Genomic DNA, 19,381 nt, shown 5'->3' with positions numbered 1-19,381 from the left:
TTCTTTGATTGCCAATATCCTTAAAATAAAATCAGGTATCAAAATATTTGCATTACCATTTTTGAAGCTAATGAAAACCTCCAAAGATCAAACATGACTCTGTTTTTGAAGAAGGACACAATTATTGCAGCATGCCTACAGAAGTGACAATGTTCAAAGCTTCAATTTCTCACATCTGACCACCAGTAAATGTGTGGTTCTCTTTTTCATCATATACAACAAATCTATTTGCCAGCCAGGCACACTGGTGCATGCTTGTGATTCTAGCAACTCAGAAGGCTGAGGCAGGTGGATCCCAAGTTTGAGGACATTCTGGGGAATTTAGCAAGACCCTGTCTCAAATTAACATATAAAAAGGACTGGGGATTTAACTCAGCGGTAGAAGCACCATTAGTTCAATTCCCAATATTAAAAATAACAATAAATAATAATTTAAAAATTTATTTGCCTGAGTCCTTGTTCTTTCTATCACAGTGGCTCATGCCTTAATCCCAGCAACTCTAGAGGCTGAGGCGGATCTTAAGTTTGAAGCCAACTTCAGCAATTTAGCAAGATCCTAAGCAACTTAGTGAGACCCTGTTTCAAAATAAAAAAATATAAAGGGCTGGGATGTGGCTCAGTGGTTAAGTGCCCCTGGGTTCAAACCTCAGTGGCAAAAAAAAAAAAAAAAAAAAAAAGTCCTTGTATCAATAACACCAAGCATGGTGGTTGAAATATCTGGAAGATGGAAGATTGTGATGAGACAAACAGAATGAACACAATCCTACTATATGCAATATGGTCTAGAGACCAGAATTAAATTTTGGCCAGCTGCTAGGCTCTTAGAGATATGCCTTACTTCCATTTTCTTTTGGTCAGTAAGGCTCCTTTCCCTTCCTCCCTACTGTGTCTTTTCATTGAAAGAAAGCTCTCAGGATTCTCACTTTGCTTGAAATCCTTTTCTTGTGAGTGATGGTTTGCTTTCTCAAGTCAAAAGTAAAGGTGATTTACATGGCTGAAAGTTCTTTTTCCAAGTGAAAGAACTACTTCACCACAAGATTTTATTTTTGGTACCGGGAATTGAACTCAGAGGCACTCAACCACTGAGCTACATCCCCAGCCCTATTTTGTATTTTATTGAGAGACAGAGTCTCACTGAGTTGCTTAGTGCCTCGCTTTTGCTGAGGCTGGCTTTGAACTCGCTATCCTCCTATTTTGGCCTCCAGAGCTGCTGGGATTATAGGTGTGCTCCACTGCACATGTCTCAAACTGGACTCTTGTTCAAACAATGTAAATCTAAGCTATGAGAATTTAGGGGGAAATCATAATTTAAAAATTCTTCGATGAAAACAAAAGATTGACCAGCCATAGTAGCACATGCCAGGAACTCAGGAAGCTGAGGCAGGAGAATCGCATGTTCCAGGGCAGCTTGGGTAACTCAGCAAAATCCAGTCTCAAAAACATGGGGGAGAGGTGTGGGGAATGTAGCTTAGTGGTAGGGCACACCTGGGTTCAATCCCCAGTACCAAAAAAAATCAACTAATAATAAAAAAATGAAAGAAAAGCTTTATTAAACAAATCTCTGAAATTAAAAACAATGAAACTTCTGACATTGTTTTGGGTTTTTTTGGGGGGGAGTCGATTAATATTCTGCTTTGCATGTGCACCTGTATTACTTATCTCACTGGTGTTTAGAAAGATAGTATTTATTTAGATAGTAATTTTGGTTAGATAAGCATTGATAGCAACAGGACTAATGATTTTCTGGCTTGTAAATTGGGCAAAAAGTTTTTGGTTCTACACAACACCTAACACATACACATAAATTGCTGTGACCAATACTGAAAAACTGAGTTATCTGCGTGAACTGAGCTTTGAATCCATGCATTCTATTCCTTTGGTATCCTTGGGGACAAAAGGCAAACATGAATTACTGCACTGATTTTGCCCAAAATTGTGGCTATAAAAATCTGAGTATTGAGCTGGACACAGTGGTTCACGCCTGTAATCCTGGGGGCTGAGGCGGAATGATTGTAAGATCAGAGGCAGCTTCAGCAAAAGTATAGTGCTAAGCAACTCAGTGAGATCCTGTCTCTCAATAAAATACAAAATATGGCTGGGGATGTGGCTTAGTGGTTGAGTGTCCCTGAGTTCAATCCCTGGTACAAAAAAAAAAAAAAAAGAATCTGAGTATTGTGTGCACACCCAACTAAAATGCACCAAAGATTTAAAAAGATGTTCAGAGTGAAATTGAAGGGTTTGACTAATGGTGGTAATATGGGAAATTTGTTTGTTTAAGTAGAAGGTTTGGAATCAGCCATTTGGTGAACTTGTTTTTCCTTCTACCCACTGTTGCTCCTCAAATAGTTTTGGAGTATCTGCCTTAAAGCCAAAACCTCAAATATATGTACAGTGCAGGAAGATAATAAGCAAAGCAGATGAATTTAAGAAAAATGAAAATGCACATTTTATCTGCCTAATACACAGAGACAGTTCCTCATTTTCAGTAAAAAATGGGTTCCCACCCATTATTCTTGAAAGATGCTTTAGTGTCTCTCTCTCTCTCTCTCTCTCTCTCTCCCCCTCTCTCTCTCTCTCTCTCCCCAAGAAAAATATTGTGCAAACTCAATATAAATGACACCTCGGGGCTGGGGATGTGGCTCAAGCGGTAGCGCACTTGCCTGGCATGCGTGCGGCCTGGGTTGGATCCTCAGCACCACATGCCAACAAAGATGTTGTGTCCGCCGAGAACTAAAAAATAAATATTAAAAAATTCTCTCTCTCTCTCCTCTCTCACTCTCTCTTTAAAAAAAAATATTTAAAATAAAGGTATTGTGTCCAACTACAACTAAAAAATTTAAAAAAAAAATGACACCTCAACCCAAGTATCAATCCAGGAGCAGTTAGGGAATGGCAGAGGATGTGACAAAGCAGAGAGCTCGTGTCCCATTTAAAATGGCAGCTCCATCTCTGTATCTGGTGCCTGCTGCCATGTGGAAACAGGCCCTAGAGTTGTTATATCTTATTCATCAAGAGAAGCTGAAGTCCTTGACTTAAAATCCAGTTGCTGAAATTGGATTCAAGTTTAAAAAGAGCCAAATCAAACATCAAACAGATGGCAAGCTGGACTAATCCTGTGGGTTACCAGTTTGAGATCTCAGATCTACCAGCTATGGTGGGTCTGAGGCAAGAGGATTGCAAGTTCAAGGCTTGCTTTAGCAATTTAGCAAGACCTTTAGGAAGTTAGCAATGCCCTGTCTCAAAATAAAAAAAAATAAAAATAAAAAGGATCAGAAATTAGGTTGGTGGTAAAGTACTCCTGGGTTAAATCCCCAGGCCTAAAGGAAGAGAGTGAAAGAGAATCTCAGATCTACTCACATACGTACCCTGTTGTAAAGTACTGAGAACCCAAAGATTAAACAATATAAGATCTTTGACTATGAAAAAGTTTATAAACTAGAAAATTAAACATGACTAAACACACAGAACTATGTGTGTGCTGTAATGGAGTAATTACCAAGTGATCTGAGAGCCCAGGAGACACCAAATCAGCTGTAGGTGGGTGCCCAGGGAGGTGGGTCAGGGAAGGATCCAGCTCAACTGTCTTGCTAGTTGAGCCAAACAAGCAAAAACTGTGCAGAGAGGGGGTCCAGGCAGATTATCAGCATTTGCTACAACATACGGCTTGAGTCTTTTGGCAAAGATGATAAGGTGGGATGTCAGAAGCAAAGGTGTCTGAAGGTCAGGATGTGATGGGGAGAAGAGGTCCCCTTGTCAGGCATCCTGACTCTGTAAGTGAAATGGGAAGACCAAAGAGTGAAGACTGAACACAGAAGAATTTTGAAAACCTTCCCTGTTTGGCATTTCTTAGATGCATTCTTTGTGGTCTGGTGCAGCATGCAAATTCACTTCAGCATCTGCTAGAAATTAGGTTTAGTTTCAAAGAAACCAAGAAGTGAGAAGGTGAATCAAAATAGAGAATTTAACCCTCAGCCTTTGGTTATACACTTCTCCTGGCTTCCTAATATTTGATTCATTATTGCATCCATGGAAAGGGTGGGTCCTCAAGGTGCAAATTTCAGTTTGGAAGAGCTGGTCTTTGTATTTTGCAGGGTAATTTATATTAATAATAACAATCTAATAAGTGTCCCTTATACAGAAAGGGGGAAAAAATTTACCACTCTTCCTTTCAGCACTTAGAAAAAAAATTAAGTGTAATTCTTTCTCTTCCCCTTTGAGAAGCATATAAATCTTTTTAAATGCTAAATAAGCCCCCTGCCAGCTTTACAATCTGGGGATGACTATCTTAGTGACCCAGAGGCTTTCTCTTTGAAATGTAATCACCAGGAAGGCGGTGTCCCTATTTCCCAGTTCACAGGAGAGGTAGGAGCCTAACTTAGAAGGGTGCTTTGCCCTAAGTTACAAACTTCACTTCTGTTATAAACATGTTTATGTTTCCTTTGTATAAAGCTAATTACCTAATGTAAAACACCAGCTACCAATTACCAGGTGATCCCCCCACCCACTGCCCAGTACTGGGGATTGATTGAACCCAGACCTTTGCACATGCTAGGAAAGCACTCTACCACTGAGCCTTCACCCCCTCTCACCCTACCCGGTGAATTTGAATGGATTATGGGGAACAAATGGTTCTGTCAAGTCCTCTTATTTCGGGATTTGATGGTTTATCTCCAGAATGTGTGTGGCAATAGCATAGATAAGCTTAGGTATGTGAAAGTGTGAGATTTGTTTCTGTCTTTGCAATTGGATGGCTAGTGTGTGCCTCACATTTGGCCTTAGTGCTTACTTGATTTAAAAACAAAAACAAACAAACAAACAAACCTGTTTTGTTTTACTTTGTGGAGAGGCTTTTGAGGTTGGCAGAAGGTTTATTTGTTTTGTTTTGTTGTACTGGGGATTGAACTCAAGGGCACCACTAAGCTACATCAGAGAAATTCACCCAGAATCACCACTGCCGTCTCTGTGGTACTGAAGATTGGACCCAGAGCTCCTAGGCAAGTAGCTCAACCACTGAGCTACATCGCCTGTTCTTTTCATTTTATTTTGTGTCAGGGTCTTGATAAATTGTCCAGGCTGGCAGGCTGACCTGGAACTTTAGATCCTCCTGCCTTAGCCTCCTGAGAAGCTGGAATGATAAGTGGGCACCACTGAGCTAAATTCAGGAGATGTTTTCACATACTTTTACCACTGATACCTAAAAAGTCTGTTTTCAACAAAATTCTGTATACAAAGAGGGGCATATCATAGGTAAATATACTTTTACATGCCTCTCTGAAAGTGCTGCACTTAAAACATCATGTACTCCCTGCAATATTTAGAGAGGCAGTACAGTATAGCACAACGGCAGCCTTTCATGGGACCCTCAGTCGGCTGGTTCCACTGCTTACTAGCTGTAGCACTTAAGGCAATTACTTTATCTCCTGGTTTTCTATCTTATAGATAGAATTGGGGGAAACTAGGTCTCTATAGCATAGTGTTTGACAGTCAAAAACCTTAGAAAATATTAATTAGTATATTTATTAACATTATTTGAGGTTTCTTACAAGCAGAAACTCATCTGGGATATAAAAATGAAAATAAACTTCCACGGAGCACAATAGAGTAGGCCTGTAATCCCAGTGACTGGGGAAGGCTGAGACAAGGAGAATGCAAGCTGGAAGCCACTCTCAGCAATTTAGTAAGACCCTGGTTCAAAATCTTAAAAAGAAAGAAGAAAAGGCTAGGGATGTAGCTCAGGGTTAGAGCATCCCTGGTTTCAATCCCCAGTGTCTGTCTCTCTCATGGTTCGTATCCTCAAAGGAATAAGCAACCTAATATTAAGTAGAATAGTACAATAAAATCATATGTGGGTATAAACTATCTTTTAAGAAAAAGAAAAATCAACAGGTATTTTTAAAAGGTGGGTGTACACGACCAGGGCACCATTAAACTGACTGAACTCCTTTTCTATAAACATCATAACCCAGGTTAAATCTCAAGACTTCTTTTTGAAGATTGAACTCAGGGGTACTAAATCACTGAGCCCCAGTCCCAGCCCTATTTTATATTTTATTTAGACAGGGTCTCACTGAGTTGCTTTGCCCCTCGCTGTTGCTGAGGCTGGCTTTGAACTCTGGATCAGGCACTCCTGTCTCAGCCTCCCTTAGTTGCTGGGATTACAGGCGTGCGCCACCGCGCCCAGCTTTCAAGACTTCTTTTTTGAACAAGAAAAACCAAAGTTCGTATCAAAACAAAAGACGGCTGGGCATGTAGTGCACACCTGTAATCCCAGGAGCTAGGGAGGTTGAGGCAGGAGGATCAAGAATTCAAAGCCAGCTTCAGCAAAAGCGAGGTGCTGGGCAATTCAGTGAGACCCTGTCTCTAAGTAAAATACAAAATAGGGCTGGGAATGTAGCTCAGTGGTCAAGTGCCCCTGAGTTCAATCCCTGATACCAAAACAAAACAAAACAAAACAACCCCCCCCCCAAAAAAAAAAAAACAAAAAACAACCAACCGAAAAAAAAAAACACCCAAGGTTATCACAAATTTGAAGCCCAAAGCCCTGTCACGCTGTCACGCAAAGGCTGAGATCATGGCTAACACACCTTGGGGCACACCCCTGAATTTTCTCCCAAACAGAACATAACTGAAAGGACTTTTGTAATGTTATAATACTAAGTAAATATTGACACTGAGCACACTTCAGGCCAGCCACACAATTCTTGCTTTCTGCTAAGCTCAATGGCGTGCAACTGGCTTTGTTCCTGGCTACTAAAACAGAACTTCGAGGCCATCTTGAAAACAAAACTCCGGGCTATGGGGGCTGGGAGGTGGTATCTAAGCAACAGAGGCGCGCCGCACAGCGCAGCCGCAGTCTGCCGCACTCCACCGCCTGCTGCGTCGGCTGGGCTGACTGCGGCAGTGGAAAATTACCGCGGAATCCTCTTAAAGGAGCCCGAACGTTTCCTGCGCAAGGCCGGTGTGCTCGCTCGTGTGCAGCTCCTGGAAAACCAAAAGGCAAAGCCGAGTCAACCATTTATCTTCCTAGAGGAAATAAATTTCACTTCGAAGTCGATTTCCAGGGCAGCCCTAATCTATAACGGCAATAGTGTTGGAAATCACAGGCTTACTTAAAAAAAAAAAAAAAAAGTTAAGAAAAACAAAAAACCAAACCCAGAAAACCCCAAACGAACCCAAAATGTCAATTCTGGTGCAGAAAAGACAGCAGCTGAGCACGGAAGGAGACAAAAGGAATAACTTCACACTGCAACGGGGTGAGAATGACTGGATTTTGAGGAGAGAAAACTCATTTTGACAGATGGATTGACAAATTTAAGCATACTAAAAGTTATATATAAAAAAAGCATAAACTTAACAAGTAAAGCAGAATCAGAAAACTTATTTTTTCCTAATTAATTTTTACAGTAGGATAAATCCATATTTTTTTCTGCCCCTTAGTAGTTAAAAAGAACTTGCTTCAAGTTGGAAATTTTTATGATTTACAAGTTAAGCGGTAGTTTTTGCTGTTTTACTTTTCTAAAAGAACAAATAACCCAGTGTTTGCAATGTGAGCGAGCATCCAGGATGTATTTCACTCCATTCCGTTGTTTTGGAATTAATCTCCTTACCAAACAAAATTTACTGGAAGCCCTCCTTGAAATAAAATAAAAAAAGAAATATCTGTCTCCCCGAAGTAAATGTCTTGATACATTTCGAAAGGTGAAAGATCGTCCTTCGCTCCGTTCTTCCTCCGAAGGAGCCATCAAGCATACCCATGTATTCTGCATCCTGGGTTTCAGGATGGATTCTCATGGAATTTGGAGGTGATGTTCTAGTCTTATCATGACCCTGGCAAACTGACTTTCCCTTCCGGGACTAGGCCATATTTCCTCATGCTTCAGCCACATTAAGCCACATTACATCTCTTCGCTAATCCTCCTTTTTTCTCCCTAATGTAAATTCTCTGAAATTCCAATTGCTACTTAGTAAGTTCTGACGTTTGCTTGATAATTTTCAGAATGCAGGGCTGTGCTATTTGAGTACTAAGCAAATATTTTGCATGCGTTTAGACACCTAGGACAGTGCCTAAACAGTGTCTAGCCTGTGATTTTCAAGTTTGGATGTTAAAGAAGGGAAAATATATATATATATATATATATATATATATATATATATAAAATACGCTTTCTAGAACCCTAGGGAAAATTAATTACGTGTAACAAAAAGTGTGCAGAACATCACCCTGTTTGTAGCTTCAGGGGAATTTTATCTGTGCCTTTGAAACAAAAATACAGGCAGCAGTTGGTGCCTGCATTTTTTTTTTTTTTTTTGGCTTACATTTGCTAAAAAAAAAAAAAAAAAAAAAAATACCCCCAAAGACGAAAACGCCTCCTTTCACATAAGATGGTGTTTCTAACTTCTAAGCAGTCATCTTGTGCAAAGCTTAGTCTCCAGTATTAGGCAACAGCTGCTGAGCTAGGTATTGCATTTAGTGGTATGTATTCTTATCATTTTTCCTGTGCAGAGAAGGGGTATTTTATAGATCTGTAGGGCTCCTATTAGCCCAGAATAGCCTCTCATCCTGGGAGAATAGAGATAGAAAAAAATAATAATAAAAATAAACAGACAATTCAGATGAACTTACTGGAATCCTCCTTCTCAAACCAAATTCTGTTAAGTACTAACAGGCCAAATTACTATAATTCAGAATCTAACTCTGATGTTTAAAATATAATAAAAGAATTTTCAAAAGAGAGCAAAATGCTTAAATATATGTTAAAAATTTTAGCAAGCAGTTGGGTATGGTAGTGCATGCCTGTAATCTCAGTGAAGGGGAAGCTGAGGCAAGAGAATCTCAAGTACAAATCCAGCCTCAGCAATTTAGTGAGGTCCTAAGCAACTGAGTGAGACCCTGTCTCTAAATAAAAAGAAAAATAATTAAAAGGGTTGGGGATGTGGTTCAGTGGTTGAGTGCCCCTGGGATCAATCCATGGTACTAAAAAAAAAAATTTTACCAAGCAGCTGGGTGCAGTGGCACATACCTGTATTATCTGTGAGACAAGAAGATCACAAATTTGAGCTCAGTCTTTGCAATTTTATGAGACTTGGTCTCAAAACAAAATTAAATACACAAAGCAAAACCAAAGAGGTAGGGTATAGCTACGTTGTAGAAAGCTTCTGGGTACAATCCCTAAGGCAAAAAATAAATAAACAAAAATAAAAAAAATTTAAAAATTAGCAAGCAGAGTTGGGAGACTTTGATATCTATGTAATAAAGATGATAAATTACACTGCTCCCAGAATTTTCTAAGAAGAATTTCTGAGTCTGAATGCAGGAAGACATGGTTTGGAAATTCAACCTTTAGATATAGTATTGCCAATAAAACAGTGTCAAATTTGAATTTCTGGTAAACAACAAATAATTTTCAGTATAATTAGTATTTGGGAAATTCTCATGCTAAAAATATTGCTTGTTATCTGAAATTCAAATTTAACTGGGCAATTTGTATTTATATTTGGAAAATGTGGAAATCCTACTTTGAGGGCTTAGAGAAGGCACCTATAATTATGGTTTTCCATCAGCCTCTGAGTGGCAAATACCCAAAAGCTTCCAGTTCAAGGTGCCAAGCTGAGAAGTGAATGTGACAAACACAGCACACAGATATGTTGCCCCCAATAAATAGTGGATGGCCTCCAAGTGCAGCGCAGCAAAATATTACATGCACTTACTATTAACTTGTTCGTTCATCCATTCATGCAACAATTATTTATTGAGTGCCTGTTATGTGCCAGGCATAAGTTCTGAGAAGAGTTATGATAAAGTAAAAATCCTTGTCCTTGAACAAGGGCACTTCACTTTCATCTTGTGGACTAACATGTAAAGTGATAAATTGTCATAAATGATATGTGATCACACAGTTTGCTCAGAGAGCCACTGGGAGATCAAATTGACCTACCTGATCCAGTAAGGTTGGGAGTGGGGACAGGAAGGGACTTTGATGAGCTAGTCTTTTTTTTTTTTTTTAATATTTATTTATTTATTTTTTAGTTTTCGGCGGACACATCTTTGTTTGTATGTGGCGCTGAGGATGGAACCGGGCCGCACACATGCCAGGCCAGTGCGCTACCGCTTGAGCCACATCCCCAGCCCTGATGAGCTAGTCTTAAAGGAGACTAAGCTGGCAGAGAAGTTGGGAAGGACACTCACAGAGCCAATTGCATATGCAAAGGCAAGAAGTGTTTGAAGAAATTTTGAAAAAGAAAACAAGACAAAACAACCATCAACTGCAAAAACAGTGAAAAGTGAAGGGTAGAAGTTTGCTGGAGACATCTGATAATATAGGATGGGGTCATATTATAAAGGCCATTCTACAGAGCCACACTCTTGCGTGGACAAGGATAGGGAAAATGGGAGAGACCAGTAAGAGACATTTTCAGTGATTTTTTTTTTTGTTGTTGTTGTTTTTCTTTTGTTATGGGGAATTGAACCCAGAACACTGGGCAGTGAGTTACAGCCCTAGTCCTTTTATTTTTTTTTTAATTTTAAGACAGGGTCTCACTTAAATTGCTAAGGCTGGCTTTGAATTTGTGATCCTCCTGCCTCCTGAGCTGCTGGAATTACAGGCGTGCACCACCACAAAGGCCATGGGGAGTCTGAGAGTACAAAGAGGAGAAAGGAGGGCCAGCCAAAACCCCCATGAGAGGAGATGCTGGAATTTAGATATGTACAGGTTTTTTGGGAGGGGGTTGTTTTTGTATAGGGGATGTATCCCTGTGGTATTCTACCACTGCATTACATCGCCAGTCCTTTTTATTATTATTATTATTTTAAAGACTGGGTCTCCCTGAGTTGCCCAGGCTGGCTTTGAACTTGAAGATCTTCTGCCTCGGCCTCTTGAGTTGCATGTCTTTGTTTTTAAACAATTATTTTTTTAAAAAATATTTATTTTTTTAGGTATAGATGGACACAAGACAATGCCTATATTTTTAGGTGGTGCTGAGGATCGAACCTGGGTCCCGCCCATGCTAGGCGAGAACTCTACCACTGAGCCACAATCCCAGCCCCTTAATTTATTATTAAACAATAAATACTTTATGCAAATGGTTAGACATTTTCCCCAGAAATACAAAATAATACAGTGAAGAGCAAATCTTTCCTCACCCAAACCATTGGTTGTCCATCAGAGGCAATGACAACCATCTAATATAATTATATTTTTTCTTTCTCTCTTATTGATTTAGGGTATTGGGGATTGAATTCAGGGGTCCTTAAACACTCATCCATATCCCCAGCCCTTTTTATTTTGAGACAGGATTTTTTTAAGTTGTTTAGGGCCTTGCTAAATTGCTGAGGCTGGATTTGAACTTAAGATCCTCCTGCCTCAGCTTCCTGAGCTGCTAGGATTACAGGCATGCACCACCATACCTGGCTTAAATTTAAATTTTTGCTGGTGGTAAAATTCCTCTTCAAAGGCTTTATTTATATAAGTTTACACTTTCATCATCAGAATAGTAAGGTTTGAGTTGAGTTTTGGTGAAATAGGTAGAAGTTTACCAAGCAGATAAGAGAACAAGGAGCGTGTTTAAAGGGGAGACTGACAGAAGGAACAGAAAGCAGCTCAGGGAACTAAACCAGAGGCTGGAAATCAGTTAGGAGGCAACTGACCAAAGGTAAAGGAGGCACTTAGGGCCAAAGGATTAAGAAAGTAAAAGATTAATAACCACTACTATCAACCAGCCGTGGTGGCACACACCTATGATCCTAGATACTTGGGAGGTTGAGACAGGAGAATTCCAAATTTGAGGCTCCCTGGGCAACTTAGTGAGACCCTATTTCAAAATAAAAAGGACTTGTATCCCAGTGGTAGAGCACATGTCTAGCAAACAGGCAGCCCTGGGTTCAATCCCCAGTTCTGCAAACAAATAATTAAAGCATAAACAAAGAACAATCATTACTATCTATTGAAAACTTATTATGTCAGGCATTTTGCTAAGCACTCCATACTGTTCATCATCTAATCCTCATGACAAAGAAAGAAATTTCACCATTTTACAAAGAATCTGAAGCCCAGACACTGACTTGTCAGAAGTCATATGATTTAAAGGTAGAGCTGGTAGAGCTAGAAAGCAACTCTGGCTTTTTCTGACTCTTAAACCCCATTTGTTGTTGTTGTTTTCATGGCACTGAGGATACAACTCAGGGCTTCATGCATGCAAAGGCAAGGATTCTACCGCTGATACACACCCCTAGCCCTGTCCCCATGCTTAACCACAGCTCCACAGGGCCTTCAGAGAACCAGGGGCAAGGCTGTAGGACTATATGGTATGGGGAGGAGGGAGAGATCTGGGGAGACTAGAGGTAAGATCATGAGCCCTGACCCTGCTGGAATGTGCCCCAGACTTGCCAATTTACCAGCCAAGACTTTGAGGTCTGAAGTGCAGGATATGAGAAACCTAAAGATTGCCTCTTTCATTTCTGGCAGGGCTGAGATAAGGGACAAATCTAAAGACCTTTTCTTTTCCCTCCCTCCTCTGTTGTAGGGACAAATGAGGCAAGGCACCAAAGATAGCAGGAAACAGTTTTATTTGGCTGCAGCCAGGTTCAGAGGGTACAGCCTTTGCTGTAATCACTCAATCCCCTGAATCCCAAGTTCAGGGAGTTTCAGAGTTTTATACCCAGCATGTAAGGGGAGGGGCTCAGAAGTTCACAGTCTGCAGAAGTTCACATAAAAGCAGCTTTTTCTTTCACTGTTCTGGGCAAGTTAACTCTTCAAGGACAACACCTGAGAAGGGGAGAGCTTCTTCTCCCCTTTCTTTCCTCCCCCTGCCAGCTATTACCAGGGAGCCCATTTGTAACTTACCTGAAAAATGCAGACATCTCTGTAAAGCCCAGCTCAAGGCCAGAGGCCTTGTTTGCACATTTCTTCAAAATACTATACTGGAGACATTTGTGAAAACTAGTAAGGGAGTGTCCAGCACCTGGAGTGCTGGTATCTTTTCGGCCAGTGGCCAAGTAAACAGGGCAATACGAAATAAGAAGTTTATCTACACTGGACTCTTTCACAGAGACTCTTTTGCTGAAAGTCCTAAAATCAGCCATGGTGAAGATTTCTGGAGAGGCCCAGTTAAGATTTTTCAGTTGAGAAAGGGGGTGCCACTTCACCTCTTTTTTTTTCTTTTCTTTTAATAGATTTTTTTATTAGTTGTAGATGGACAAAGTACTTTTATTTTACTTATTATTATTTTATGTGGTGCTGAGGATCGAACCCAGTGCCTCTCATGTGCGAGACAAGTGCTCTAGACTGAGCCATAACCCCATCCTCTCTTTTTCTTTCTTTCTTTCTTTTTTTTTTTAACAAGACCTTTTCTTTTAATGGTTGGGCAAAAGCTGACCTAGAAAATGATATTTTTTTTTTGTCAACGTCATTGTACTGTCATGTGTAACTAATTAAAACAAATTAAAAAAAAGAAAGAAAAGAAAATGATATTCTCAAGGTCCTTTGAAAATACTTTTTCTTCTCCTTTTCCCACAACATCATTTATATCAGTAACAGATATTGAACTTAAGGACCTAGGAGATAGGCTTCCAAGAGGTATAGCTTCCAAGAGCTGTTTAAAGTCAATTTTCCCTTAAAAAACCTGAAATGAAAAATATTCATCTATTTTATGTCTTGGATATCAGTTATGAAATCTGAATGAAAAGACAAATAAACCTAGAGCTGTTTTGAAAGGATGATAGTGAATCTCTGGTAACAGATTTTAATCTCAGATGTGAGACAACCTAAAGAGTGCTGTACAGTGCTGGTATAGCTGGAAAAAAATCTTCTCATGTTTATTGCTGTATATCTGTAGAATGAGACTGTTTAGTAGCTTTGCAAAGATTTACTTGTAGATTTTTTTTTAATTTGCAGTTGTACACAATAACTTTACTTATTTATTTATATGTGGTGCTGAGGATCAAACCCAGGACCTTGCACGTGTGAGGTGAGGCCGGCACTCTACCACTGAGCCACAACCCCAGCTCCTTACGTGAAGATTTTGAATTGGCTTCTAATATTGTAGAACAAGAGATAAATCTTTGCATTTGGGTTTTGTCACTAAAAGGAAAACTATTACAGAATAATAATGATTACTATTCATTTACATCTGCATAATTTCAGTTTACACACATGATGAACACTGAAAGGAAAACTTTATATCACATCTACATATAAATGAAATAGTTAAAAGAAAAAGAGGTTCTGTATTGTTAATAAACTGAACAATAAAAAGTCTTTTAAAAATACTTGAGTTAACATCTATGTCTGATACTTATTGAACATATACATCCACATAAAAAAATAGTGCAACAAGGGCTGGTGTTGTGGTTCAGTGGTAGAGCACTTGCCTAGCATGTGAGTGAGGCACTGGGTTCAATTCTCAGCACTACATATAAGCAAATAAATTAAATAAAGGTCCACCAACAACTAAAAACAAAACAAACAAACAACAACAACAACAAAACAGTGCAACAAGAATACATAATTTACAATTTTCAAAAACAAAAATGTTGATTCTTTTAGAAGAGTACTGGCAATCAAAATTGGGTAGAATTTGACCTAAGATGGATTGATGATTTGCAATTGAAGGCTCCAGTTAGAAGTCTCCATAATTGAGCTGGGGATGTGGCTCAAGCGGTGCTCGCCTGGCATGCGTGCGGCCCGGGTTCGATCCTCAGCACCACATACCAACAGGGATGTTGTGTCCACCGAGAACTAAGAAATAAATATTAAAAATTCTCTCTCTCTCATTCTCTCTTAAAAAAAAAAAGTCTCCATAATTAAGTAATATGGAAAAAGCAAAATATACCAAAGAATCTATAAAAATTCAGATTTCTTGTAAACTTTTTTTATAGAAACATGTTAAAAACTTTTGTACTGAGTGTTCATGTAAACTTTATAAGAGTGAAAAATGGAAAATTTGGTATCTAATAGTAAGAGAATATTTAATGGTTAATTATGATATATTGATGTGCTGTTTCTAAAAATCATGAAGATTCTTTTTTAAAAAAATATTTATTTTTTAGTTATAGGTAGACACAATATCTTTATTTTATTTTTTGGTGCTGGGGATCGAACCCAGGGTCTTGTGCATGTAAGGAAAGCACTCTACCAACTGAGCTATATCCCCAGCCCAGTATCTTTATTTTATATGTATGTGGTGCTGAGGATCGAACTCATTGCCTCACACATTAGGCCTCTGAGCCCACAACCCCAGCCCCATGAAGATTCTTGATGAAATATGAAGATGTACATTATAGGTGACTAAACAGAAAATTTAGGTTCTAAAATTATGTATTGTATTTTAAAGACATATGGATGGGCTAATCATTTTTTTTTAATAGTGGTTAATTCCTAGAAGTGGCATTTTGGGTGCTTTTTCCTTTGTATATTTCGTGTTTGGAGCATAATTTGCTTTAGAAATATTAAATAAAACGTTTTTTTTTTCTTTTTCATTTTTTTGGTGCTAGGGATTGAACCCAGAGGCACACAGAGCTAAGACCCAGCCCTTGACAAAATATTCTAAAAAGTTAGGGAAAGTAGGTACCAAATGTATATATGGCATGAATTCTCAAAACTAAATCTACAATGAAGGCCAAGTATCTCTGAATTATTAGAATATGGTTGCTTATAGTTTTCTTTAATATCTCTAGTTTTCTTTTTTAAAACTAAATTTTCTATAATAAAATATATTTTATTTAAGAATCTAAAATGCATTCTCAGGCTGGGGATGTGGCTCAAGCGGTAGTGCCTCACCTGGCATGCGTGGGGCGTTGGGTTCCATCCTCAGCACCACATAAAATAAAATAAAGATGTTGTGCCCACGGAAAAACTGAAAAATAAATATTAAAAAAATTCTCTCTTTAAAAATAAAATAGAAATAAAATAAAGATGTGTGTCCACCGAAAACTGAAAAATAAATATTAAAAAATTGTCTCTTCTTTCTCTCTCCTCTATAAAAAAATAATAATAATAATAATGCATCCCCCCCCGCCCCCGCTTTTGGTACTGGGGATTGAACCCACAGTGAGCTAAATCCTGAACTCTTTTTTTATTTTGAGTAAGGGTCTCACTCATTTGTCCAGCTGGGCAGGAATTTGTGATTCTCCTGACTCAGCCTCCCAAATCTCTGGGATTATGAGTTGCTGGGATTACAAGAGTGCAATACTGCAATGGCCCATTTTCTCCTTTTAACAGACAGCCTGTGCTAATGAAATGGAATGAACATCTAGTGCCCCTATATGTCACTGGCATTTTCAGAAAAAGTTGCCCAAGATTCTAACTAAACCCAATGTACAAAATCCCCCACCCACAGTCATAGAGGTAATCACTGGAAAATACAGTGACTAAGTCCAGCCTCATTTAGAGTAAAAGTTATAAAGGAAGCTGCATAGTTTTTTTTCTTTTTCTTTTCTTTTCTTTTTCTTTTTTTTTTTTTTTTGGTACTGGGGGTTGAACCCAGAGGCACTTAACCACTGGACCACATCCCCAGCCTTTTTTGTATTTTATTTAGAGACAGGGTCTCACTGAGTTGCTTAGGGCCTGGCTGAATTGCTAGCTTCCAACTTTCCATCCTTCTCTTGCCTTAGCCTCCCCTGCTGCTGGTATTACAGGCATGGGTCACCACTGGTGGAAAGCTGCATTCTTTTCTCAGCATGAGGGTAGGAAAGATTCCAGACCTCTCTAAAGATCCCTTAGAAACTCCAGTTGATGAACCAACCAGTCTGAAGTGAAGCCTCAGAGGGCATGGTACCCAAAGGAGTGGCTCCACTGTTTAGTAGGAAAACAAAACAACCCCAAACCAAAGAGAAAAGGCTGCAAATCTCTCAAATCTCTGCTTGGGTGAAAAATGCACATTTAAACCTTGGGGGGAAAAAGAGTTGACTGCCCCTCGTCATACCATTCATTTTTAGTCCATCATATGCCTTTTTTTTTTTTTAAACTGGGGATTGGGCCCAGGGGCGCTTTATTGCTGCCGTATCACCAACCCTTTTAATTTTTTGAGATAGGTTCTCACTAAATTGTTTAGGGCCTTACCAAAATTGCTCAGGCTGTCCTGAAATTTGTGATCCTCATGCCTCAGCCTCTCTAGTCTTTGGGATTACTGGCGTGCGTCACCTCGCCCAGCCCAGTGCAGTTTTGATCATGGTAAAAGTATTCATCTCTAGAGAATGACGAAACCCTGAAGAATCCTTCATGAATTTCTGTAATGTCATAAATAAGCTATCACTGCAGGATGCCCTCATACTTAAAAAATTTTGTGTTGATTAAATCTCCCAAATCTTTGGGAGGCAAGTGTTATTTAAAAAGTCACATTACTTCAGAGATATGCCTCACAAATTAACAAGAACGGCACAGAATCCGAATTCTATTTTATTTTTCTTATCCTAATTCTAAGATGAATGTCTTCTTTATTCTAAGCCTATACTCCTTTGCATTTCTAAACTCATGTAAAACAAAATGGTGCCGAGGAATAAAGTCCAACATGATGGGGAAGCTGCTGGCTTGTTTCCAACCGCCCAGAACACTGGGCGATTTTGCTTTTTTACTGCATTTTATTGCACACAGCAACTGACACTTAAAATTTTCTTTTCTGCAAAAATGTTCAAGTGGTTAATAAAGAATAACGAAATTTGAACTCTGACACACTCGTGGACACAGGTCACCTATTCTCAAGTCAAACAAAATTCCAACAATATTTGGACAGGGTGGAGGTGTTGTTTTAAATCCTTAACACTGACGTCTTTCCCTTCGTTTGGAGGGGGTAGCTCCAACCCTTTGATCAAAGGCAGGAAACAGTAATAAAACTGCTGCAAAGAGAAGGGACAAAGCATTTCATTCGCTCCCAGGCGGAGGACTCGCCCTGCTCTATTTTTCGGCAATCTAATCCCTCCCTCTGAAAACAAAACAAAACGCCCCCAGGAAGACGTGTCAGCCGTCCACGTCCTCAGGGACCAAAAATGAGGGGGGGGGGGAAGCAGGCGGCGGTTTCGAGCAAACGCGGTGACTCAGCAGGTGCTTAGAGCCAGCCCGCAAGCTCGGACTAGGCGGAGGGCACCTAGCCTCGCGCAGCTTTTCCTACCCAAGTTGGAAATGGCCGCCTCCAAGGACTAACTGATGACTCTCCACCCCGCAGACCCACCAACTCCTCCCCCTCTACCCCTGGAACACCATCTTTTAAGGGGCTCTACCACAAGAGCCCCTTGTGGACCCGCCCCCCGCCACCATCTTGTTGTTTTCTGCAGTCTCTCCCAGCCACGTGGCCCATCGCTGCGGAAGCGAAGGGCACGCCTCAACTTCCGGTCAGACCGGTTCCAGCCGGCCAAGGCACGCAGACGCGCGTCTGCCCCCTGGTGGCCGGCTGCGGGGCTAGGGCCCCACCCTGCCTCGCCGGGGGTTTCCGCCATTTCCTTCCTTGATCGCTGCACGTCCTCTCTTGGTTGCCATCCCCCGCGCATAACACAGCGCCTCCAGAGACTGGGTGGCCCCTGTGCCATGTCTGTGAACATTTTTCAGTCAGGGCCAGCGAGGCGACAAGGGGCACCAGCAGCATTATACACATTTTAGCTTAAGCTGTAAAGTGCGTCTGTCGGATGGGGCGGGAGGCGACGTGCGTGGGGTGTTAGGGAATGCCGCGGCGGTGGCGCAGCTTCGGGAGTCCGGCCCCTCCCTGGCGAGGCTGCCGGTTTAGGGCTTCGGCTGGCGCCCCGCGTTCTTAGCTGGTCTGTTCCCCTTTCCCGTGGAGCCCTTGGACAGTATCGTTTCTGGAGCATTTGCCGTGGGCAAGGCCCGTCTGTGTGCTTTACCTTAGAAATGTTCACAGCTGCCCGGGACGTGAGCACACTGAAGCAGAGTTGAGTGTCTGGGGCTGCAGCCTGCGGGGGGGAATCTCGGGCGTCCAAGTTTCCACCTCGAGGTTGTCAAGTGGCCCTCTGGCGGGCGACATCTGCAGCATGAGGAAGCTGTTCGAGAACAGAGATACCTGGACCTTCTGAGTTTTAAACTACGGGGGTGCGGGATGGTACGCCTGAGAATCCAACTTAACAGGCGCCAGAGTGACCCTGAGACACCTGGAAGACCCCTGAACCTCCTACGTGTTTAAGGGGAGTAAAGGGAAATTTCCCCTTACCGAATGCTAACTGCGTGCAAGGATCAGATTTACCCAGTTTGCACAACTCTTGGCAGTCATCCACCCCACCAGGGTATTACCGCTTTCTTTTAGCCAAAAGGAAGCTAACTCGAAACTTTTTCTCAAGAGTGTAAAATGCAGGCATTGGTGTAAGATAGTTCAAGGTTATATGTACCGTTTGCTTGTGCTGTATGTGCACAGAGATGCTTCTGCAGAGATATCAAAGTGTTAACAT

The 19,381-nt window shown here is 40.6% G+C and overlaps 1 long non-coding RNA gene across 1 annotated transcript; it reads right to left on the bottom strand.

Annotated features, from left to right (window-relative positions):
- Positions 1-1,032: 1,032 nt before the first annotated feature.
- On the bottom strand, positions 1,033-19,155 carry LOC144378019 (uncharacterized). The gene is made up of 2 exons (XR_013439449.1): positions 18,824-19,155; positions 1,033-6,981 (listed from the first exon to the last, which is right to left on the bottom strand). It is a non-coding gene; the product is annotated as an uncharacterized LOC144378019 (long non-coding RNA).
- Positions 19,156-19,381: the final 226 nt, after the last annotated feature.

Source organism: Ictidomys tridecemlineatus, chromosome 5 (genome assembly GCF_052094955.1).
Source record: "Ictidomys tridecemlineatus isolate mIctTri1 chromosome 5, mIctTri1.hap1, whole genome shotgun sequence".
In the NCBI taxonomy this organism is placed as follows: domain Eukaryota; kingdom Metazoa; phylum Chordata; class Mammalia; order Rodentia; family Sciuridae; genus Ictidomys; species Ictidomys tridecemlineatus.
Note: the sequence above shows the minus strand (reverse complement) of the source record. Positions and strands in the feature narration are given on the sequence as shown.